General features: G+C 37.7%; 1 protein-coding gene and 1 long non-coding RNA gene across 2 annotated transcripts in view; one reads left to right on the top strand and one right to left on the bottom strand.

The window, feature by feature from the left end:
- Positions 1–10,790, bottom strand: part of LOC141380862 (uncharacterized) — a 22,412-nt gene extending 11,622 nt beyond the window's left edge. Inside the window, exons 1-2 of the long non-coding RNA XR_012400173.1 lie at positions 9,672–10,790; positions 7,323–8,756 (exon numbers count right to left, since the gene is read on the bottom strand). This is a non-coding gene — a long non-coding RNA (uncharacterized lncRNA). The remainder of the gene's footprint in view (positions 1–7,322; positions 8,757–9,671) is intronic.
- Positions 1–25,000, top strand: part of syt7a (synaptotagmin VIIa) — a 229,972-nt gene that overhangs the window by 57,926 nt on the left and 147,046 nt on the right. The gene's annotated exons all lie outside the window — the stretch shown is intronic.

Here is a 25,000-nt window from a genome sequence, read left to right as displayed (position 1 = left end):
TTTTTAATACACACGATTATGTTGTATAAACTAAATGTCACACTCGTAGCAGTGCAATATAGCTTTATATCATCACTTGTGGGAGGCTAAGGCACTCTGCCTGTGGCCTCAAGCCAATACACGCCTCCCACCAGTGCCAATATACAGCCATATCGCACTGCTACGAGTGTGATATTGCTCATATATATATATATATATATATATATATATATATATATATATATATATATATATATATATATATTCATGCAATAAAATATAGCATTCCTTAAATATTCATTATTTTCAATATTTCATATAATAAAATAAAGAAGTTCCTATTACTGGAATTTAATTTAGATTTTTGTTTATCAAATCAATAATTCCTGCAATCTTTATTAAGCTGCTTTTCTCCCATGCATGATATTTTTTCAAAAGATAAAATATATTTATATACATTTTAAAAATACAATTTCATATGATAGAAATATCTAAATTGTAATTTTATTACACACTTTTTTTGTCTTTATTTAGCATAATTTTTCATATAGGGCTGCACAATATTGGAAAAAACTGACGTTGCAATATTTTATTTTTCTGCTCTATATATATATATATGTATATATATATATATATATATATATATATATATATATATATATATATATATATATATATATATTGCGATTATAATTATGATTTTACATTTTTACATTTTGTTTTTGTTGAGTGAGATTATTTTTTAGGATCGTGAATCTGCATAAAATTAACAAAAGTATAAAAATACATATATAAATTAAAAGCAAAAAATGAAGCTACAAATGAAAACAGTAGAACAAAGATAAAAATCAAATACAAATTGCTTTATGGTTACCAGTATTAAGACACAGAAATTCCACAATCAAGTGTAAAATAACACAGTGTAGTCTACGTTGTGTAAATAATTATACGCAATTAATCGTTGAATTTATTGAGTTCAGATGGGTTCCTGTGATGTGACTATTGCAGATTTGCACATTATGATATCGATGCTAAAACTATATTGTTCTGCCATTATATACTATATATACAGTTGATATCACAATTATTCATCTCCTGTTTTTTTTTTTTTCTTTTTTTTTTTTTTCCGAATATTTGCCAAATGATGTTTAACAGAGCAAGGAATTTTTCACAGTATCTCCTATATATTTATTTCTTCTGGAGAAAGTCTTGTTTGTTTTATTTTGGCTAGAATAAAAGCAGTTTTTTATTTTTTAAAACCGTTATAAGGTCAATATTATTAGCCCCTTTTACCTATATGTGTGTTTGATTGTTTACAGAACAAACCATCGTTATACAATGACTTGCCTATTCACCCTAATTAACCTAGTTAAGCCTTTAAATGTCACTTTAAGATGAACTAGTATCTTAAAGTATCTAGTCAAATATTATGTGCTGTCATCATGACAAAGATAAAATAAATCACTTATTAGAAATGAGTTATTAAAACTATTATGTTTGGAAATGTGTTGAAAGTATCTCTCAGTTAAACAGAAATTGGGGGATAAATAGGTTATAGGCTTTAAATTTAGTTAAATGTAGCCCTCAATAAAGTAGCATCGCAACAGGCAGTTTTACAGCAACAAGCAGCACTCGCACTTTCTTCAGAAACATATAAATCTAGTTTAAGCAGGATCCTTTTACAGTACATGTCGGTGGGAGGATGGCGAGAACAGATGGATGAACGGACGGATGGATGGAGCGGCGGAGAGCCAGTGACAGGGGTCTAATAGAGGTCTGTCAGCGTGGGCCATCCATCCAACTAGCATACAGATCACTGTTAATGTGAAATCAGCCAATCAGAGAACAGCCAGCCTTTACATCGGCCAATCACAGCCGCCGCTGCCTGCAACAGCGTAGCAGTCGGTTATAAAATATGCACTGTATGAAATATAAATGTAGCAGATGGAATAGGGGAGAAGTATAAATGTTTTGACTAGTGTGTCAGCAATACTGCTGTAATGTACAGTTAAAGGTGCAGTGTGTCTTTTTTTTGGACTTTAAATACAGATGAATGTGCTGAAAAAGCTTCAAGGGAGCCAGTGATTTGTCGGCTTTCTGAAGAGTGTGAATGAAGACCTGTAGCAAGAAATCAAGACAACCCTTATCTTTGTAAATTATATTGTTTGGGAAGTTTTTTAGGCGGCAGTGAGAAGCACTGTCGCCTCACAGCAAGAAGGATGCTGGTTCGGGGCAGTTGGCATGTCTGTGTGGAGTTTGCATGTTCTCCCCGTGTTGGCATGAGTTTCTTTCGGGTGCTCTGGTTTCCCCCACAGTCCATGCGCTATAGGTGAATATAACTAAACTGGCCGTAGTGTATGAGTGTGTGAATGAGTGTGTATGGATGTTTCCCAGTACTGGGTTGCAGCTGGAAGGGCATCAAGGTTGTTAATTGATGGAAGATTGTATTTTTAGAGGTTGATCGCACTGAACTCGCTTTTCCGTTTTAATTAAGTCGCTAGCCAACAACTGAATCAGCTGGGTATTGTGCGAGAGCATTGCTATTGATATTGGTATAGTTGTAATATTTAATAATATCGTGAAATTCAAGATTTGTGAGTCATACACAGGCATTCTCATGTCACACAGACACCCCCCCCCCCCCCATCTGAACACTTATAATGATCGCCACAACACCCCCCCCCCCCACCACCACCTCACATATTCATCGCATATTACCTCCAACGCACCCCCACCCACCCTCACTTACTCGTTCCCCCTGAAGGTCATTGGTTCACCAGTTTTCAACACTGTTCACCTAATGCAAACACAGATACTCGGACTTTGAAGCGTTTTAAAGTCATGTCGATCCTTGTATGTCAGCTCACAGATAGACCAGCTGATCTATGCGGCTTCGAAACGCTGAAGAATGGTGAACCGATGACCTTCACAGCCAATCACAGCCATTTCTGTTGAGCATGTGAACACAATGGCCAATCAGCAGCATGTAAGTATGCACTCGACAGTGCTCAAATGATAGTAGGAAATGGACGTTTTTTTATATGTCAGTACTGATTAGTACCAAACTCAATACTTTTGACAACACTGATCTGTACCGGCTCTGCTACTCGACCCTCCAGCGTATTCATGTTGCTAACTTAGTGTTGTTGTGCTGAATGTTTTTCTCCTGTTTAAACTACTTGGATGTGAAGCACATCAAAGAAGGCGGAGCTCCATAACATGGCCACTCATTGCGCAGTCGTCACAAACCAATGGTACTCATACTTATGTATCATACTCATACATAAAAAACTCGACAACACATATTTTAAGTTGCTTTAGCTTAAAATTTAGCTAAAACCTGATAAGTTTATTATAATAAGTTGTACAAAGCTTAAATCAGTCAGACTGACTAAAAATATTCAATTTAGATGACTAGAAAATTTAATTTAATTACATAAAAATTTCAACTAAAACAGTTAAGGCAGCAAACATTTTTTTACAGTGTAACGAATCCCCGTTTTCTGAAATCACATGATCTTGGCAATTTCATATGCACTCTGAAACAACTGATTTGAAACTAAAGATTCGTAAAGAATTTTGGCAGAACAGATCTCCGGGTCTGTTGGGAGCACTTTTAGCTTAGCTTTGCATAAATAATTTAATCGGATTAGACCATTAGCATTAGCTCATTTTGTGAAAATCAAGTAACTTTGCTGCCATACCATGGCTGAAGCAGATGCAATTGTATTATGCAGCAGATTTATCTAGCTGGAGATTATTTTCAGGCAAAGAGTTAAGCCTTAAATAAAAAAAATAGTGAAACTTTTTTTTTTTGGAGTGAGCCTTCACTTCTTCAAGACTATTTCGGTGGCTGAACAGATCATCGGGTCTGGTGGAAGCACTTTATGCTTGGCTTAGCATAAATAATTGAATCGGATTAGACCATTAGCATCTCACTTCAAATTGACTTTCAATCATTTTCCTATTTAAAGATAGATTCTTCTGTAGTCACTTTGTGTACTAAGAGCGATGGAAAATGAAGAGTTTCTATTTTTCTGGGCTGATATGTGTAGCAACTATACTCTTGTTTTGTGTGGGAAAATCAAGGAACTTTGCTGTCGTACCATGGCTGAAGTAGGAGCAATGGTATAAATAAGATAAAAAAAAATTAATGAAACTGTTTTGGAGTGAGAAACTTAAAATTCACGAAGGTTTCAAAGCTTCTCAAAGTAGCTGTCACTTCTTTAATGGCTATTTTGGCAGTACAGATCTCCGAGTCTGGTTGGGAGTACTTTTAGCTTAGCTTAGCATAAATAATTGAATCGGATCAGGCCATTAGCATCCAACTTTATATTGACTTTCAATCATTTTGCTATCTAAGAGTTTCTATTTTCCAGGCTAACATGTCTAGCAACTATATGTAACCCTGCTGGTCCTATGCCACCCAACCCGCTCCGAGCTGGTAACAAACCGGCAACCTTCCGCATGGGAGTCGGTTGCTCTAACAAGGAGGCTAAAGACCATGGCCTCTAGAATCGGTCGCTAGAGCTCCTTTAGAGGTCAGAGTGAGGTTTATTTGCACAACACTCATTAGCTGGCCTCCGTTACACTCACCCCCCTAAACCTCACTCCCATCCGGGTCACGGCACCAATGTAACCCCGCCGGTCCTTCCGCATGGGAGTCGGTTGCTCTAACAAGGAGGCTAAAGACCATGGCCTCTAGCGTCAGTCGCTGGATCCTCCCCTAGCTGGCCTCCGTTACATATACTCTTGTTTTGTGTGGGAGAATCAAGGAACTTTGCCACCATACCACTTCTTCAAGAACTATTTTGGCAGAACACCCTTGTAACCTCCTAGCAATCATATTAATTATTCCATAGACAAGCAATCTCCAGACTTTGCCTCTGAATGGAATGACTTGGCTGTGCTAACAATACACAATGACCATTAATTCAGTCCACAAGCTGTTCTTTTCAAAAATTCCTGTGTGTACAAATACATTTTGGATCTCCTGTACAATATTCTCCCGTGCCCTTCAGCGGGGATTGTTCCTCTTCTATTCCAGCATTGGTATAGCAGCCAGCATGTGCTACCAAGCATAACTAACGCGTTGCATTGTTGAATCGTGTGCCAGCCTCTTCTCTGTTTGACTTGGGCTCCAAGCAGACCAGGTTTATTCATGTCCGCTAGTGTGACCTTGCCATCCGATCTGAGCGCAGGAAGGAGAGAATTTCCCATGATGTGTGGAGCATCGCTCCGTCCAGGAATATTCCCAGAGCCGCTGCTTAAACTCCATTGAACCCGTGACGCCACCGGCTGCCAAAGAGCCTCGTTTCTTTCTTCTTTTGTCTCCCTCTTTCCGTTTGAAGCATCTCTGTGCTCTCCATTCAGCGTCTTTTGTCTTGGTTTCCTCTTGACGTTGCTTTCTGCGCCGTTATCGTCTCGCTCTTTATTTCATTACCACTCATAAATCACTTAGAATCATTCAAAACAAATGTAAATTAGCCTCATTACCTGACGGAACAATTAGACACATGTATACAGAGTCACTTTAGGACAAACACTCCTCGTAGGAAAGAAAAATGATGGATTAAATCTCTCGAGACCTTGGTGCATTGAGTTTGATGAGGCAAAATCTTTCTATTGAGCATCACGGTTGTTAATCATGGTGTCTTTGCTTTGTTTTTAGTGCTGTTGCTTAAAGGAAAACTCTCTTTTTAAAAATCCATTCAGCTGATCTCTAGGTCTGGCGAGAGCACTTTTAGCTTAGCTTAACATAAGTCATTGAATTGGATTAGACCATTAGCATCTGACTTTAAATTGACCTTCAGTTAGTTTCCTTTTTAAAGCTTTATTCTTCTGTAATTTTCTAGTGTACTACACTCTCAGAAATAAAGGTATGTGAGCTGACACTGGGGTGGCACCTTTTCTAAAGGTACAAATTTGTACCTAAAAGGTCCATATTAATACCTCATGGGTGCATTTTAGTACCTAAAGAGTACAAAAGTGTTCTAGTGTATACTTTTAAGGTACCAATATGTACCCTTTAAGTACAAATGTGCACCTTTTGAAAAGGTACCACCCCAGTGACTGCTTGCGTACCTTTATTTCTGAGAGTGTAAGACCAACTAATGCTATTAATTGCTATTGCTATCATTGCTAGGCTGATATGGCTAGCAACTACACTTTCATTCATTCATAATAATCAAGGAACTTTGATGCCGTACCACAGCTGAAGCAGGTGCAATATATGCAGCACATATTCATCTAGCTGGGGACTTTTTGCAGGCAAAGAGTCATGCTTTATATTGGAAAATTATTGAAACTTTTTTTTTCGGAGCGAGATGCTAACGGTCTAAACCAATTCAATGATCTATGCTAAGCTAAAAGTGCTCCCGCCAGACCCAGAGATTGGCTAAATGGAATAAAGTAGATAAAACTCACCTGTTTAACTCTACAATTAGCCTATTTAAAATAAATAAGGCATTCATTTAAAGAACAGCATTAGTTTAGAATTCTATTGGATATAACAGAGTTCCTACAACCACCTGGTGTGAAATCCCCTGTTGAGATGGCTCAAGTTTCCTACTGATGTTTCTCCTGAGAAAAAGATGCCAGTATTCTCGCTCTCTGTGAGTTTCAGAAAAGATCTAAACATCCCAAACTGTTTTCAGAAGCACAAAGACTACAATTGGAAAGGATGAAATCAGAAAACAAACTCAAATACTCGGTGGAAGCTAAAACACTGGCTGTATCTGAAAATACCCCTATACCCTTAAAGGAGCACTCCAAGTTTTTTGAAAATAGGCTTATTTTACATCTCTCCCAGGGTCAATCCATTGTTCTGATCTCCGGATCCGGTGGGAGAACTTTTAGCTTAGCTTAGCATAAATCATTGGATCGGATTAGACCATTAGCATCTCACTCCAAAAAGTATGAGTTTTGATAATTTGCCATTTTAAAGCTTGGCTTTTCTTTTGATTTGGTTAAAACATGTGTTTACTCGGGCAACTTGGTGGCTCAATGGTTAGCACTGTTGCCTCACAGCAAGAAGGTCGCTGGTTCGAGTCCCGGCTGATGAATAAAGGGACTAAGCTGATGGGAAATGAATGAATGAATGCTATCTTTATTAGCTAGGTCTCATAAGGTGCTTTTAAATTGCACATTATTTATTCAATGTTTGACGTTATATACATGGTCGGAGTGAACAAATTTATTTATTTTTCTTCGGCTTAGTCCCTATATTCATCAGTGGTCGCCACATGGAACGAACCGCCAACTATTCCAGCAAATGTTTTAAACAGCGGAAGCTCTTCTAGCTGCAAACTAGCACTGGGCAACATCCAAACACACTCATACACTACTGCCAATTTAGTTTACTCAATTCCCCTTGTCTTTGGACTGTTGGGGAAACCGGAGCACTAATATAAATATAAATATAAAACCGGTATAAACATCCATAGCTTGCAGTTTGTCACTTTCACCTAAATGGATCAACATTTTATTTTCACGTCACCTCATAACCTTAATTTCTCATCAAATCTTCGACCAATCAAATGCCTTTTAGTATCTGCCATGCCCCGGCCACTTCAAGATGCTTCTCATTTGCCTTTCCTTTGAGCTCAACCACTCTCACCGCAAAGCTGTGCTAAAAACAAAACACTATTGGGTGTTTTTGGGGAGGAGCTACTATATGCCCCACCCTCTCTTCATTTTTCAGTTCATATTACGTCAAACATTGAATAAATAATGCACATTTCAAAGCACTTCATAAGACCTAGCTAAAAAAAATAGCAGTCATTCATTTCCTATCAGCTTAGTCTCTTTATTCATCTGGGGTCGCCACAGTGGAATGAACCGCCAACTTATCCAGCATATATTTTACACAGTGGATGCCCTTCCATCTGCAACCCAGTGCTGAGAAACATGCATACACTCTCACATTCACACACATACACTGCGGCCAGTTTAGTTTATTCAATTCCCTAATAGCACATGTCTTTGTGGGGGAAACCAGAGCACCCAGAGGAAACCCATGCAAACATGGGCCCAGCTGAACTCGAACTAGCGACCTTTTTGCTGTGAGACGAACCACTGAGCCACCTTCTCACCTAAAAATATAATTTTAACGTGAAATGTTACATTATAAACATCATCACAAGACTCAACATCACTTTTTTCCCCTGTATCCAGCAGTGCTAATCTGTACACAAACAACATGACAAATGACATATGTGTGTTTTGCTTGGCTAAACAACAAGTAGGTTGCATCGGATCAATACTTATAGACTGCAAATCAATACAACCAACATCTTGTTTCGCTCACAGTGCGAGCATGGAGGAAGATTTATCACCATGCAACACAAGAGTGTGCGTTCTCTGTTCAGCGCTAGCTCGTAGCATTATTTCAGACTCCGTCTGGCAGCAGGAACCTCTCTTGGCCCCCGGCGGCGTCTCTCTCTCCCCAGGCTGTGCCGTCCTGAATACTGGGGGATCTTTATCTGATCCAGATAGCAGCCAAACAGCTCTCCGCTGAGCCACCGCGCCGCACAGATAGCCTTCTCTCTCTCTCTTTCTCTCTGTCTCTAAAAGAGCCCCTCTGAAGTGCTGGAAAGGTCAAGTCGCCAACAAATCATTCTCAGCCTCACGTTTAGAGCTATTGTCTGGTTGTGACCAGGGCAAAGCCGGTAAGCTGGAAGGACAAGAGTCTCTCAGAGCCTGCGTTTGTGGGCCGAGGAGGTTTGTATTAGCTGGAGAGAGCTAGCATGACAGTCATTGGCGTTGTGCATCATGACCTGGAAGTAGAGATCTGCGTGGGACAAAAATTTGAATCCCGCTCCTGCCCGCACCCGCCAGGTTTTAGCCCGAACCCGACCGCTCCCGCTTGTATTAAGAATTTATTGTCCCGCTGCCCGACCCGCCCTGTTTTCTGCCCGCCGCGCCCGATCCCGCTAAAGAGTGGGGGAGAACAAAACCGAAAATCCCCCATCTATACAGTCCAGACAGCCAAGCTGTCTGTATAAACACACACACAGCACCAAGCACACACACACAGACAAATCTCTCTCTCTCTCTTTCTGTTATACGCGCGCGTGCGCACTAACACACACACAAGCACCAAGCAGACACACAGGCGTTTGCTGTTATATCAACTCAAAGGCTTGTAATACCATGTATCAAGTACCAATGTAATACCAAAAGGTTTTATATAAAGGTATATAAATACTGAGTCGCGCCAGCTCCTGGCCGCAGCGCACATTACTCTCGGGCCGATTCCGGCGCGGATGCGGCAGCGTCGGCTCGCTTACGTCCGCCGCATCTGGTCCGATTGATTCGGGCCGGAATCGGGCAGTGAGTCCACAAGCATCCGGAGTCCGGCAGCCGGAGCCGGGCTGAGTGGTAAGTCTCCGGCAGGCGAGAATCTAGCCGGAACTGGCCCGAGTGTATTTTGCTATCTGGGAAAGCTCTCTCTCTCTCTCATCTCTCAACATACACACACACACACACAAGCACCAAGCACACACACAGGCAAACCTCTCTCTCTCTCTCTCAGCAATATCCGCGATATTGCCAGACAGCCCACTCCCGTCCCAAATTAAACCCGGTTCCGACCGCTCCCGCGATTTATTCGGAAATTTATTCCCACGCCGCGGAAATATGGTCGGGTCCTGCGGCGCCCGCGGGACAGCCGCGGGAATGCAGACCTCTACCTGGAAGTAAACCGATATGTTTGACTTTTATGTTTGCTGGTATAAAAAAAAAATTCATTGTATTTTCTTTTTTAAGGTATAGTGGCAGCAAATAGTTTATACAGTATGGGGTGAATTTTAACAAACAAAGTAAATTAAGTAATGTTCAACTTTATTTGTTAGTTTAGATTCAGCGCATATAAATTGTGTACAACCACTTAAAAAAAAGGTCTAAAAGTTTCTGCTTACTTCCAGGTTATGATGCGTTATATATGTGTACATACTATATATATATATATATATTGTTACAAACCCCTGATGTTAGTCTAGGGTTGTGGGGTTTGACATTTATTTAATTAAAATATATTTATATAAACAGTGAATGAGTGGAAAGACAACCAAAGTAATGCCAAAATATGTGTGCTTTTATTTACAATCCCAAAGTGAACAACAACAACGAATTAATCAAAAATAAAGAAAGTAAGTAAGGCAAAAATATACTATTTACAATACAACACTGAAACAAATAAAGACGGAAAAAAACAAGAGAGCTGGTAGAAGGGACGCGGGAGGCGCCAAAGAAATGAAAAGAACAAAACCCAAACTAAATCTAACTTCCCAGAAGCATCTAGCTAACTAACTATGTGAAAAACAGTATAATTAACACACGAAGATCTTCCGAGTCCTAACTATCTACTCTATCTATCTATCCAAAATGTACAAGGAGTGGCGCTCGGCCCTAACCTAGTGTATTAGACAGCAGAGTAGTCCTATGTGTTGCGAAATGTATGTCACGTGACCTTCTTACCTGTCCGCTTCGTCCAAGCCTCGTAAACAACGATAAACTAAGAACAATGTACGAATAACGGACGGATAACGTGCACACAGAAACAAGCAACAACAAAATACACAGTTAGACAGGGTAATTTCTAAACGCACGCGGTAAATACAAACAAGCGACGAAACAGCGAAAGAGAAAAATGCAAGCAAGAGAAAGCGAGTGGTCTGGCGCGCGCTTTTAACACGGGTGATCTTTTCTTATTGGATGTGACGTAAGAGTGACGTAACCGGGGAGGAATGACTGACAGCTGAATGGACCAATGAACGGAACCTGAGAATACATGAGAGCAGATACGGGAGAAAAAACACAAATACATAACATATATATATATATATATATATATATATATATATATATATATATTAGTGGTGTGCCGTTATCATCGTTAAATTATCGCACAAAAAAATAAATAGATAAATAAAAAATTTACTGTTAATATATTCTCAAAGTTGGTTTGGGAGCTGGGTCTATTCTACGCAAGCTATGATGACTTTCACCTTGATATTTTAGGGCGGATGTATACCTGACCAGTGAGCCGTCTGACAAAAAAGTGCCCTTCTGAATCAAATCAGCAGGATGCCCTTCTGGATCTTGTAAATGAGATTTAATGACAATAATTCTCTGTGGTTACAACTGAATTAATTACAAAGTAACTGTAGAAAATGACAAAACATGAAATGATAAAACATATGATTTAAATTGTACCCAGCTTAAGTGTAAAAGTAAAGTTACCAGAGGTAGAAGGAGAAACGCAGGGGGAGGGAGAGAGAGACAAAGAGAGCAGGCCCAGAAGTTACCCTGATTGCAGTAGAGTCAGAGAAGATAGACTCTGCCCAAATGCTGACACATTCAAACTGACCAATCAACATGTGACCACATCATAAATCCCGTAAAAGTCCACATATCAGGCCCTGATCTTATCAGTATTTGCCTTTGGAGTCAGTATGGACCTTTCTTGAGTCAAAAAGACATGTTTTGTCACATGATAATTTTGCCTCTTACAAGAACATCTGACTTCAGCATTGTTTTTCAGATAAACAAGAATGTTTACTTCGCATGTTTCTTAAATATCTGCAAACGTATTGTGGTATTTGTATGCTTTAGAAGAGTCAAATACGTACAGCACCTTTAACTAACTTTCTTTTGGATGTTTCTCTATTAATTGTTAGATTTAACAGATGATAATACTAAAAATACCAAAAAAATCCATTTTAAAAGTGAAAAAGGAAGGTTTCTAAGCAGCAAATTGGATTTCTGTACCCCCCTAGTTAATATCCTCACTGCTCAATTGACACCACAAAAGCTATAAGTCAGAAAACTTTGCGTTCGTGGCATTAAATTTGCAGTTGGCGCACACTCCCCGTCCGTGTCTCCCTCTGAAAAAAAAAAACATTCAGGCATTAAAGCAGATTAGCTGTCCAAATTGTGGCTTTGAGGTGTCCAGTATGCTACCAGCAGAGGATTTAGCATTTCAAATGAACTCCCGGTCTCCAAAATGAACTCGATTCCTCAAACCGGCTCTGAAGTTGACAACCGCATGTACATGGGAAGCCACAATGGAAATTTTCCGAAGCATAAACACCTTCCCAAAAGGCAGTGTTTAGCATTTGAGCACTTTCAGTCAAGAAACATTTTAACATGATTCTCCAATAAACGCTGCAGATTTTACAGTGGACAGTAAAGCTGTTCTGCCGCCGATGTCTGGGTTTTCAAATATAATCCCAAGTGAATGGATTTAGGCTTTTAAGTTTAGCTTGAAGACACTGCAAAGCCAACATTCAGGCAGAGTGAGAATTACTGTTTTTTTTTTTTTTTTTTTTGCAGTGGGGGTGGTGAGTGGGGGGTTAATTAATGTTTGAAGGGCATCAAAACAAGATGTATAGGGGCCAGCCCTTTAATAGTGAGAAATAGTTTTCTCTGAACTGAATTTAAATAATTAAACTAATCGATAATATAAATGTACAGTTGAAGTCAGAACTATTACAAATATTTTCCTCCAGTTTCTGTTCAACAGGAACATTTTCAACACATTTCTCAAGATAATAGTTTTAATAACTCATTTCTAATAACTGATTTATCTTTGCTATGATGGCAGGAAATAATATTTTGCTATTTTACAGATTAAAATGACATATAAAGGCTTAACTAGGTTAATTAGGCAAATCGTTGTATAATGATGGTTTATTTTGTAGACAATTAAAAAATAAATATTGCTTAACAGGGCTAATAATATTGACCTTAAAATGGTTATTAAAAAATAAAAACTGCTTTTATTGTAGCCAATATAAGACTTTCTCTAGAAGAAAAAATATTATAGGAAATACTGTGAAAAATTCCTTACTTCCTTACCAGCTTGTCCAGCCTGGTTTAAGCTGGATATAGCTGGTTTCGGCTGAGCTCCCAGCCTGGCTAGGCTGGTCAAGCTGGTTTTAGCTGGTCATCTCCCAGCCTGACCAGCTAATACCAGGCTGGAAATGGCTGGAAACCAGCCTGGAAATGGCCAAAACCCCTCTAAAACCAGCCTGGTCGACCAGCTAAAACCAGCCAACCAACCTAGGCTGGTTTAAGCAGTTTTTTTCAGTAGGGATATTATGGGTTTTTGAAAAAAGCTTCCATGTAGTGTGTAACTAAGGGTGCTTAGACTTTTGTTTCGGAACCTGTCTCGTTTGCCCAGTTAGCGCAGTTCGTTTGGCATATGTGAATTCAGCAGTCACGCTCGGATCCGTGCCAAAACAATTGCTCCGAGATCGGCTGAATGAGGTGGTCTCGGCTTAATTAAAATGAACTCTGGAGCGGATCGATTGCAGTGAGAAAGCAATACGATCCGAGCCCGGCTATATCACAGTGTTTTATTGATATGTAATAGGCGTATAGATGCGGATATATGAAGAGAGAATTATGAGTATGGCGGGAGGTCATTCAAGACGTCCCAAGTCTCCTGGAATTTCCAGGAGTCTTCCGCAAATGCGCAGATTATCACGGAAATGAGTGATAATCTCCCGGTCCTCAAATATGTTGCGCACCCTTCTCACCCCTCCCCACCGCATCCCTCCTCGCTCTTCAGACACGTTGCATGCTCCCTGTCAAACACCACTAAACCACCACCCTCTCCTGACAGCTGAGCGGGTCTTTGGAAAGTTTCTTTGCCAAGGGGAAAAGGCCAACTGCCCAGGAATGGATCCGCAGCCCATTTGTCAACAAGGTGAATTCAGCATGACTGTGCAAGAAGATCAACCTATGTAGATCACAAATGACGGCGGCCTTTTAGGGGCCGTTTACACACCGCCTATTTCTAGAGTTTGCACAAGTTTGTTGTTTCCAATGGAGATGTGCGGTTTTTTAATTTAACTATAGGGGTGCGGCCAGGTAGGGGGCCTTACAAGATATGTGCCGAGGGGCCCCCGAGCTCTTAATCCGGGCCTGTCAATTGGTACACATTTAAAAATAAAATTCACAGGACGACGAATGATACTGACTTCAACTGTTCATGTATTTTTTTTAATCAGGTTTATAAAAATTCCTCATTCGCTAAAACATCTGACAAATCCTCCGTCCTCGAAGATTCACCGCGCATCTCTGCCACAGTAATCTACAATTAAACACAGCCTCCACCCCTGCCTGACGTCCTCTGATAGATGCTTTCTGTGACTTTTAAAGAACGTAAGGACGATATGACATCGATATGAAACACGGCCATATGGCTCACATTCATAATTACACCTGGCTTGAAAAAAATGCGGCGCTCATACAGTATGATCCATTAGTGTCAACATTTATGATGATCAATTTACAGCTGGAGCTCCATTATGGACCTTCAAAGCATGTGAAGGAGGCCTGGATGCCTTGTTTTGTTGGTGATGTTAGTTTGTGTAATACAAACTTCAGTGAATCAAATATTTATTTACATTTAATTTATTACTAAAATTGTCTACAAAAATAATTGTCTTCATATTTTGACTTAGTTACCATAACTTGCCTAATTAACCTAGTTAAGCCTTTAAATGACAAGTTAAGCTGAATACTAGATTTTTGAACAATATCTAGTCAAATATTATTTACTGTCATCGTGGCAAAGATCATGGCTTAGTCCCTTTATTAATCCGGGGTTGCCACAGCGGAATGAACCGCCAACTTATCCAGCAAGTTTTTATGCAGCGGAAGCCTTTACAGCCGCAACCCATCTCTGGGAAACATCCACACACTCATACACTACGAACAATTTAGCCTACCCAATTCACCTGTACCGCATGTCTTTGGACTGTGGGGGAAACCGGAGCACCCGGAGGAAACCCACGCAAAGGCAGGGAGAACATGCAAACTCCACACAGAAACGCCAACTGAGCCGAGGTTCGAACCAGCGACCTACTTGCTGTGAGGCGACAGCACTACCTACTGCGCCACTGCCTCGCCCCTTAAAATAAATCAGTTATTAGAAATTAATTGTTAAAACTATCATGTTTAGAAATGTGTTGAAGGAAATCTGCTTTCTGTTAAACAGAAATGTGTGGAAAAATACAGGAAGGCTAATGTAAATATAAATTTAAACCTGATGGAAACTATTTTGTCGTAAAATAATTTTTAATATTTACTCATTTAACTATTTTTAGGGTAAATTACTATTAATCATGCTATATTAGTGCCCACATATTATATTCATTCATTCATTCAATCTTAAATTTTCCTTCGGCTTAGTCCCTTTGTTAATCAGGGGTCGCCACAACGGAATGAACCGCTAACTATTCTAGCATATGTTATATTAACATCCAAATTGTAAATAATTTATATACTAATATAAATAATTATACATTTTTATAAATTATTTATTTATCATTTATGTCCAAAGAAAATAAAAACAAAACAATAATTTAACAATATATAACAACCATAATATTAATAATAATAATAATATTAAATATGTTTATATACATTTTTTGAATTATACAAATAATATAAATAATTATATATGTTATAAATAAATATATTTTTTAGCATTTTTGTCCAAAGAAAATATAAATACAAACAAATAAACAAGTAATAAGTATGTATATATAATTTGTATTGAATTCTATAAATAATATAAATATTTGTATATGGTTGTAAATTTTAGCATTTTTGTCCAAAGAAAATAATAATAAATAAAAAGTAAGTAAACACTAATGATAATAATAACAACGACAATATTAATATTAAAAATAAATATGTATATATAATTTTATCGAATTTTATAAACAATATGAATACTAATACGTTATAAACTATAAATAAATATATATATATATATATATATATTATAAATGAATATTTTTTATTTTTTGTACAAAGAAAAAAAACTATCAAATAAATAAATAAATAATAACAAACATGTTTATATAATTTTATTGAATTTATAATAATATAAATATTTATCAGTGTAATAATACTATTCAAAAGTAATTGTATAAATACATATAAAAATTATTTAAATACTTATGTATTATAAATATATTTTTAAATCATTTTTGTCCAAAGAAAATCTTTAAAGAAACAAACAAACAAACAAATAAATAAATAAATAAATAATAATAAATATATTTATAAAATTTATTTAAATTATATTTATGAATTCTATAACCAACATAAATATTTATATATCTTATAAGTTAATATTTTAGCATTATATATATATAATATTATATATTAGCATTATATATATATATATATATATATATATATATATATATATATATATATATATATATATATATATATATATATATATATATTATAATAATAACAACAACAACAATACATGTTTATATAATTTTTGTGAATTCTATAAATATTTATCTGTCATAAATGAATATTATTTCTAATTAACTGTATAAATAAATATCTAAAATATTTTTAGTCAAACCATTTTACAACTTCTCATCCCACAGTACAAACCACTGAACAAACTGTACTCCATCCCTCAGTGCCCGATCTCCATTGAGGCATTAGCTTTATCTCTGAGACGGCGAGAGCGAGAGAAGCAAAGAGTTATCTTAATGCTCCTGTCATTAACTCTCATCTGTTTAAGGACCATCAACAATCATCTCTTTTTATGAGCTCTTACAGTGTCTTAATGCATTATAAGCACTCTGGATATTCACAGGGTGTTATTATAATTTGTCTTGCGGCTGGTCAGACGCACAAGAGCCGTAATTATTTTACAAGCTCCGCAATCGCCTCCGTACCGCACTGAAGACCTAGGAGAAATGGCTTCTTGGAGCCTCAGCGCCTTTGTTTGTCTATGTTCTTCCCATTATTACCTTTGAGGAAGCCAGTTTTATTGCCCTCTCCAGTGAGCTTTTTGTTGGGAGAAAAAATTGGACCTAAAACAAACATTTAGTTCCTTTTAGATTAACACGCACCAGTGAATCGTCCACATTAAAAGCAGCATTGTGCATTAAGAAAGCAAACATACAGTCCATTTGAACGGCTTTGTGCGCTGATGTGCAATTTCTGCTTCGTTAATGGTGGCAAATGGAATTGGGAGTCCTATTTTTTCCCACCTTTACTGCCTTCCGTCTACTGTTGTTAGGTCAAACAGATAGATATTGTCTACAGTGAAACCAGCATTGTACGTTATGAAAGTAAACAGAGTCTATTTCAGATGCTTGTTGACTGTCCTAACAACATTCCAGCGATAAGTAATTTGGCTTTACGCACCAAACATGACACGACAGAAACATTTAAATACCATCCACTGCACTCCCAATGAAATGCTAAAGGCTTTTAGTCTAATTAATACAGATTAAACCTCTTGAACATTATTACTATTATTAATAAATGTCACGTAAAATAGTGTTCAAACTCACAATGGGATCACTTAACACTGAATAAACCCATAATCAGTACCTGAGGATATCATTGTCATAGTAGTATGTGCTGTTGTTCTGTTGCGAAGTTGCAGAAATAGAAGCGCTTTCTTAAATGGGACTTTTGTGCATGGCCATCGCAGATGGTTAAGACTGAAACTAGTGTTTACATAGAAAAGATAGCGTTTACTACCTTGTGTGTATTTAGGTCACTGTTATAAACTGCTGTTTTTGCTCCATCAATGGCGGCAAAATGGAACTGGGAGTTGTATTTTTTATTTTTTTTACACTTTTCTGCCTTCCAATCCTTCATTGTTGCGTCAAACGGATAGATATTGTCTTCAGTAAAACCAGCGTTGTACATATAGAAAGTAAACTGAGTCGATTACAAGTGCTTGTTGACTTTACTCTGTGTCCTGACAATATTCCGGTGACAAGTAATTTGGGTTTACGCACCAAACATGACATGACAGAAACATTTAAATAATGTCCACCGCACTCCCAATGAAATGGTAAAGGCTTTTAATCTGATTAATACATGTTAAAACTTCTTGAACATTATTAAAAGGCTACTGAGTCACTGATGTTGGAGCTTTTTATTTATTTATTTATTGATTTTTTATTTAATTTTATAATATTTTTATTATTTTTTTTCTCCAATTTTTTTTTTCTGCACTGTTAGGTCAAACAGACAGTGTTGTTGTTTTTTTCCTTTGCATTTTTTCATCATGGTCCATGATGCTTTTGTTGTGATTTTTATAATGGTCGAAGTGCATTACCTTGTGTAAATTGAACTGACAAACTACCCTTTTTATTTTATTTATTTAATTTTTTTTATTTAATTAAATTTTGTATTTTGTTTTATTTTATTTTATCTATTTATTTTTATAAATGTTTAAATTTATTTTTATTTTATTAAATTTTTTCCCCGTTTTTTTTTGCTATTCGCCATCCACTTCTAGGTAAAACAGACAGCATTGTTATTTTTTTCTTTGTATATTTAAAAAGTTTTGCAAACTGTTGATATTATCTAAACAATCCTAATTTTCACGCTAAGAAAACAAATAAAAATGTTTTATTGTTCATTCCAGGCCAGTAGTATATATTTTCATGGCCCAAGGGGCTGTTGTTGTGATTTTTATTATGGTCAAAGTTCTTATCTTGTGTAAATTGAATTGACAAACTACTTTTTATTTTATTTTGTTTATTGTTTTATTTATTATTTTATTTTATTTTTTTTTTTATTTTATATTATTATATTATATTATTTTATTTCTTTATTTTATTTTATTCTATTTTATTTATTTATTTTTATAGTTATTTATTACTTTATTTATTTTTATATTATTATTTTATTTTTTTATTCATTTTTAATTTTAATTTTATTTTATTTATTTATTTATTATTTTATCGTATTTATTTATTATATTTATTTTTTTCTGTTTTTTCTGCCCTTCATCATCCATTGTTAGGTCAGACCGATGGTTTATGCCAGATCAGTAGTTTGCATTTTCCAAGATGCTTTTGTTGTGGTTTTTATGATAGTCAAAAATGCATGATCTTGTGTAAATTAAATTGACAAATCACTCTTCTAATTTAATTAAATTTTTCCTGTTTTTTGTGTCTTTCACCATCCATTGTGAAGTCAAACAAACAGTTTTTTTTCCCTTCGCACTTTTAAAAAGATGATGTATTAAGTGCTATTATCATAAAAATGTTTTGTTATTTATGCCAGGCAGTAGTCTGCATTTTCATGCCCCAAAATGCTAAATCAGACGCACACGACCTAAAAAAACATTTACAGACATTAAAAAAACAGTTTTGTGCATAAAATCGTAGATAAAAACTATTTCAAATGCTTGTTGGCTTTGTCATCTCATGCACAGTTTTTGCACCAATAATGGTGCCAAATGGAATTGGGAAATGATAGTTTTAGACCTTTTTTTCCATCCTTTCTAACCTCCGTCTTCCATTGTTTGTTGAAACAGACAGTCATTTCAGTTATGACAGTGAACCATAGTTTTGAAGACTTCATTGAAAACAAAAGTGAGATTACAGAGGGGTTTATATTTGGGAGAAAATTCAGCAGCGGAGACCCAAACAAGCCATTTTGTTTCTTTTAAATGACACGCACCAGTGAATCATGCACACTAAGACCAGAAATGAAATAGAGTTCAGTTTTATTGTTTGTTGACTCTGCACTCCATTAACAGCGCCAACTGGAATTAGCAAACAACTTTTTCCCGCCTTTTTGCCTTCTGCCTTTGATAGTTCAATCCAGTATTTTCCCATTATTGACTTCTAGCAAGCAAACCTTTGTTATTGCTCTCTCACAGCTTCAGAGAGTGGAGACACACATGAGATTACTGGAATCAGAGAAGCGGAAGATCAAATATAAATGTATTCATTTATTTTAGGATAAAATGCACCTGTGAATAATCCACAATAAATCCAGCACAGTGCATTAAGGAAGTAAATAGAGTCGATTTGAAATGATTTTGTCCTCTAATGTGCAGTTTCTCCTCCAATAATGGTGCCAAAAGGAATTGGCAGATTATTCTTTTCCCACCTTTTTGCTGCCTTCCATTGTTAGATCAAACAGACAATATTTCCCATTATTATCTTCTAAATCCTTGTACACACCAAGCTAACAGCTAAAGCTAAAGAACTAATAAATACAGACTGTACTGTCGTCTCCATCTGATCCTGTATGGTCCAAAAAGCTGTGTAAGAACTAGAAATTGGGTCATACTTAAACGATTCGTTTTAAACGAGTCATTTGTTCATCACGTGAGACAGAAGCCAATAGAATGCAGTTTACGAGTCAGTTGCGTCGTGCCATGGTGCATTTGCTATTCACATGGCTGACTTTGTAAGTAGAAGAACTGAATGCTTTACTAGCGGGAAAACAGTTAAACAGAGCATCTGCAGCACAAAATTAAAGAATGAGCCTCCATTCGGCCTGTACTTTCACTTTCTATTTCTCTCTTTCATGGATAAGGAAGCGGTGTTGTACACACAGACATCCATTAGCCTACATAATTAATTTAGTTTGTTAAGCGCAAAGATTTGTTTCGGGGTCAGAGCGATTCTAAGGGTCCACCAAGGTTTTTGGATTTTTCATTTTAGTTTCTATTTCGTTTTGACTTTTTGTTTTCAAATTCAGTCAGTTTTAATTAGTCTTAGTTTTAAAAAATCCAAAACTTTGAAAATAAACATACATGTTTAGTTAAAGATAAATTGGCCATTTCAAATTAACATATTTGTACTTAAGTTAACATAAATAAACCATCTTAATTATCTCGGTGCTGAAAAAATGCAGGACTGTAGTGTGTAACGCGGATCGAGTGCTTTTATAAGATGACAAAAGCCCACATCTCCAATCACCGAAAACGGCTGCAAATCTTTAGCATTTAACACCCGCACTGCCTTTCTTATTTATTTATTTATTTATTTATTGTTATTTTATTTTTTATGTCTCTCGGAACCAGTTGGGTAGATTCAGCGAGGGATTGTTGCTATTTGGAGGACTTTATTACCTTCTCTGCTATCCTGCCTTCAGACTGTGATATTGCTGGGTGATGGCGCTGCAGATGTGCAGTCATGGTTATACGTGTAAATCAATGCTTGCACAGTTATTTTTTGTTCTCCGTTTTTTTCTTTAATTGGCATTATGCTTACCGGCAAAACCCAAATGTTCTCACAGCGCAGATTTGAAAGACACCAGCGTTTCTTATACTGTTGCCTCACTTCGCCCGCGCTTCCTGGTACTGTTGCCTCAGCCTCACTTCACCGCCGATCGCAAAGTTAAAGTGTGGAATAATGGTCAAGCGCCCCCTAACTTTAGAGCATAGTGATTGGATATTTACTCGTGGGGAGGAGTTTCCTCATCTCAGATCATGGACTTACAGGCACACACAGTCAATTCGGGGAGATATAAAACGCACATAAATTATTTAAACACAAAACCGAGAAAACTGCAATTCACAAGCGCGTATTGATCTGTGGAGGTCGTACCGTACGGTTCAATATTATATTGAGAACTGTGGCATCCTTATTCTCCCTATTCTCCATGGGTTTCCTCCGGGTGCTCCGGTTTCCCCCACAGTCTAAAGACATGCGGTACAGGTGAATTGGGTAGGCTAAATTGTCCGTAGTGTACGATTGAGAATGAGTGTGTATGGATGTTTCCCAGGGATGGGTTGCAGCTGGAAGGGCATCCGCTGCATAAAACTTGTGCTGGATAAGTTGGCGGTTCATTCCGCTGTGGTGACCCCCGATTAATAAAGAGACTAAGCCAAAAGGAAAATGAATGAATGAATGAAGAAAGACTTATTTCATTGGTGTTTTGGCCAATTGGAAGTCTAAGGGCCTACTCACACTATGCCATCCATACCGTGCCCAGACCCGTTTCCCAAAACGTTTGAGAAGTGTGAGTGCGCTGAATCGGGCTTGGTTCACTTGGCCGGCCCTGGCCCAGTTGGAAGAGGTGGGCCTAAGTGCGGTTCACTTGGGCTTTGGCGCGGTACGCTTGTAGTGTGAGTGCAAAACATGGCAAAGCCCGAAACTGAAAGCGAGACGTGACTTTAAGGGACTGTTTTACTTGGATTTATTAATCATTCTTACTGTTCAATGAACGCAAACTGCCGTAGTTTATTAAATGCGCAAACCCCAAACTGCATGACAGCTGCACCTTCAGCAGACCTCCTCATTCCTGCAGCACGAGAGCTTTATGATTGTTTTGAACACCAAAAGTGGCGGATCTGTTTGGCGAAATATCTGACAGCGTCACTGCATCCCTAAGGACTGTTTGGCGAAATATTTTACTGCATATCAAACAAACTGAAACGATATAACTAGAGAAATCTTCACTGTGCTGCTGAGTGGGAGAGCGCTTCTCACTGAACAGCGCAGCAGCGATGACGTAAGCGCGCCCAGGCCCGATTGTGGTGTGAGTGCGGGCCGTCGGTGGAGATGGGAGGGGGGACAAGCGTGCTTTGGCCCAGTTCGAGGCAACTGTACATAGTGTGAGTACAGGCTAAGTGTATGTACCCAGGCTTAGATGTTAAGATATTACAGAGGACTTATTTCATTTCTTTGTTCCACCTTCTAAGTGGCCTATAATCTACGTTTGTTATGAATAAATTATGTTGAAACATGTAGAAACGACTCATTCTTGAAAAAAGGCAAAAGAGCTGTGAGCATGTGCACATTTGAATAATGTCGGGCTGTAAACGGGTTTAGGAGTTTAAAAATGCTGTCAATCAAAATGTACTTTTCAGGGTCGGGCTCTATCGGGTCTAACTTTTATGGCCCGATTACGCTTCTAATCAGCAGTATGTGTGGAAATGGGAGGATAATTCCACCACCGAGGAACATTGAATGAAAACGTTTTGGAAAGTGACTTAAAGCCTCTAACCCAGGGGTGTCCAAATTCAGTAATGGAGCGCCGGTGTCCTGCAGATTTTAGCTCCAACTTGCAGGTATGTATCTAGACCGCCTAGTAAGAGTTTGATTAGCTTGGCTGGCTGTGTCTGATTGGGGTTGGAAATAAACTTTGCAGGACACCACCCCCTCCAGGACCGAGTCTGGACATCCCTGCTCTAATGCTGGCCGGGGCTAAACAAGACTTCGCACTGACTGAGTGTTTGGAACTGGCTTATAAAGGGTACGTGGGTCGTTAGCTTGATTCAGAACAGGTGTATGCACAATCAGCGTATGTGGATGATGTAATGCTAGAAGTCCGGAGATGGCGGCCTCTGCTGGTCAGCGAGGGGAGTGACTGGGACCGAGTCGGTGACAGAATCACTGTAAATAAAAACCATTTTGTGCATTCAAAACAGTAAACGGAGTCAACTTAAATCGTTTGTTGACGTTATACTCTAGTGTGCAATTTCTGCTCCGTTTTTAGTTCTGAATGGATTTGGTAGATTACTTTTGCTGCCCTCCATTGTTAGTTCAAGCAGATCCTGCCTCTGTGCCAACATGAACACATCGAACTGCACAAACAGAGCAAAGATTTCAACGTCCTGAATCCCGGTGTCAGCGAACACACCACCTTCCAGCAGAAGTCTCCATTGGTGCTCCATTTGATCTCGTTGCCGTCTCGGAGAAACAATTGAGATCTCATTTGCGAATAATTTTTCAACTTTCCTACAGGCGCGTGTGTGTTTTCCGCAGATAAACCAGAAGCTTCACAACTGCAGGTTATTTTCCCTTCAGGCCGTCAGCTGAAATCAATCTAGATACGCCTCACTATAAAGAGCCCTGTGAGCTGCCTTGCTGTCTATAGGCTGTGTAACTGAGGGATCCTGACTCTGAACGCTCTACACTGAATTAAACACCATACCTGTAGAGAAGCACGGATGATTTCGGTAGAGTTTGATCGTAGCATGTTGATATTTATGTTCATTTACTTGACAGCAGCATTTTAGGGGATTTAAATGCATTTTTTTTATACCTTTTGTAACATTACTATTTATATTTTTCATTCGTTTCTCATTTTAGATTAATTAAAATGTATTTTTAGTTTCATTTCACATTGAGATGCAGTTATCACTTTATGTAAAGCAAGATTTCAAGGTTCAAGAGTTCACACTTAGATACTGTTTGACAACTTCTTAGCAAGTTAGCAGGTTTGGCATGCTGCCCCGGGAGAAAACCCTGAGCTCGGAGATAGTTGAGCCCAGGGCTCCCGCCAGGTCCATAGAGCATGTGTGGGGAGTACGAGATCAGGTGGTTCTCGAGAGCTCCCCCTGGTAAAGGAGGAAAGGAGGAGAAAGGGTGGATGGGGGGTTTCTTCGGAAAAACGAAAATAAGGGAGTAGTTCTAACTAGGCTACTTTCAGTAAGTTTGGATCAATCTGATTGGCTAGCTAATGAGTGAAGATGAGTGGTCAGCTGCAGTCAGTCATATCACGTGCTCCTCTCGAAATTAGTTTGTGAAACTTCACTTAAAAACAATATGTTTTTAATACACTGTGAAAAATGGCCGTGATTTCAACGGTAAAAAACTGTAAAAATGCTACAGTACAACTCCGTAACCTGGTTAACAGTATGTGTCCTTAATATATACAGCGAATAACCGTAAATTAACTTTCCCAGAATTCCCTGCATAGCACATCACTTTTAATGCATTTTGTCGACATTAATATGGATGTTTTTAGTTGTTTCCCCATCAGTTATGTACAGTATAGATTTATGTAACATCTAATGTTGATAAACAATGTTTATTTCATGACTTTAATTTCATGCGTGTTCCACACTGGTGTTTAGTAGCTGTGTGAATGACACTGAGCACCTTCTATATGCTGATACTCTTTTCTGCTTGTGGGATATGTTAATTGTAGGGCTATGTGATTTAGCAAAAAAAAAAATCTAGGTTTTTTATAAAGTTTGACCGATTCACGATTTCGATTAAAATTTTTTTTTTTAATTGTGTTACTAATCTTCTCAAAAAATTACAACAACATGACTGAAGTAACATTCTCTTTAAAAGTAACTTGAAAAACCATCTGGTTAAGGAACATTGTATTTTTAATGGCCATGTCATACAAAAATCGGTCAAGGTGTAAATAAATGTAAAACAAATTCACGAGTTAAATAGCGTTGCAGAAGATTTGAATAAGAAATATTTGTGTAAATATTGCAGTTGCAGGAATACAGAGGGAT

Source organism: Danio rerio, chromosome 25 (assembly GCF_049306965.1).
Source record: "Danio rerio strain Tuebingen ecotype United States chromosome 25, GRCz12tu, whole genome shotgun sequence".
In the NCBI taxonomy this organism is placed as follows: domain Eukaryota; kingdom Metazoa; phylum Chordata; class Actinopteri; order Cypriniformes; family Danionidae; genus Danio; species Danio rerio.
This window is presented reverse-complemented; position numbering and strand designations above follow the sequence as displayed.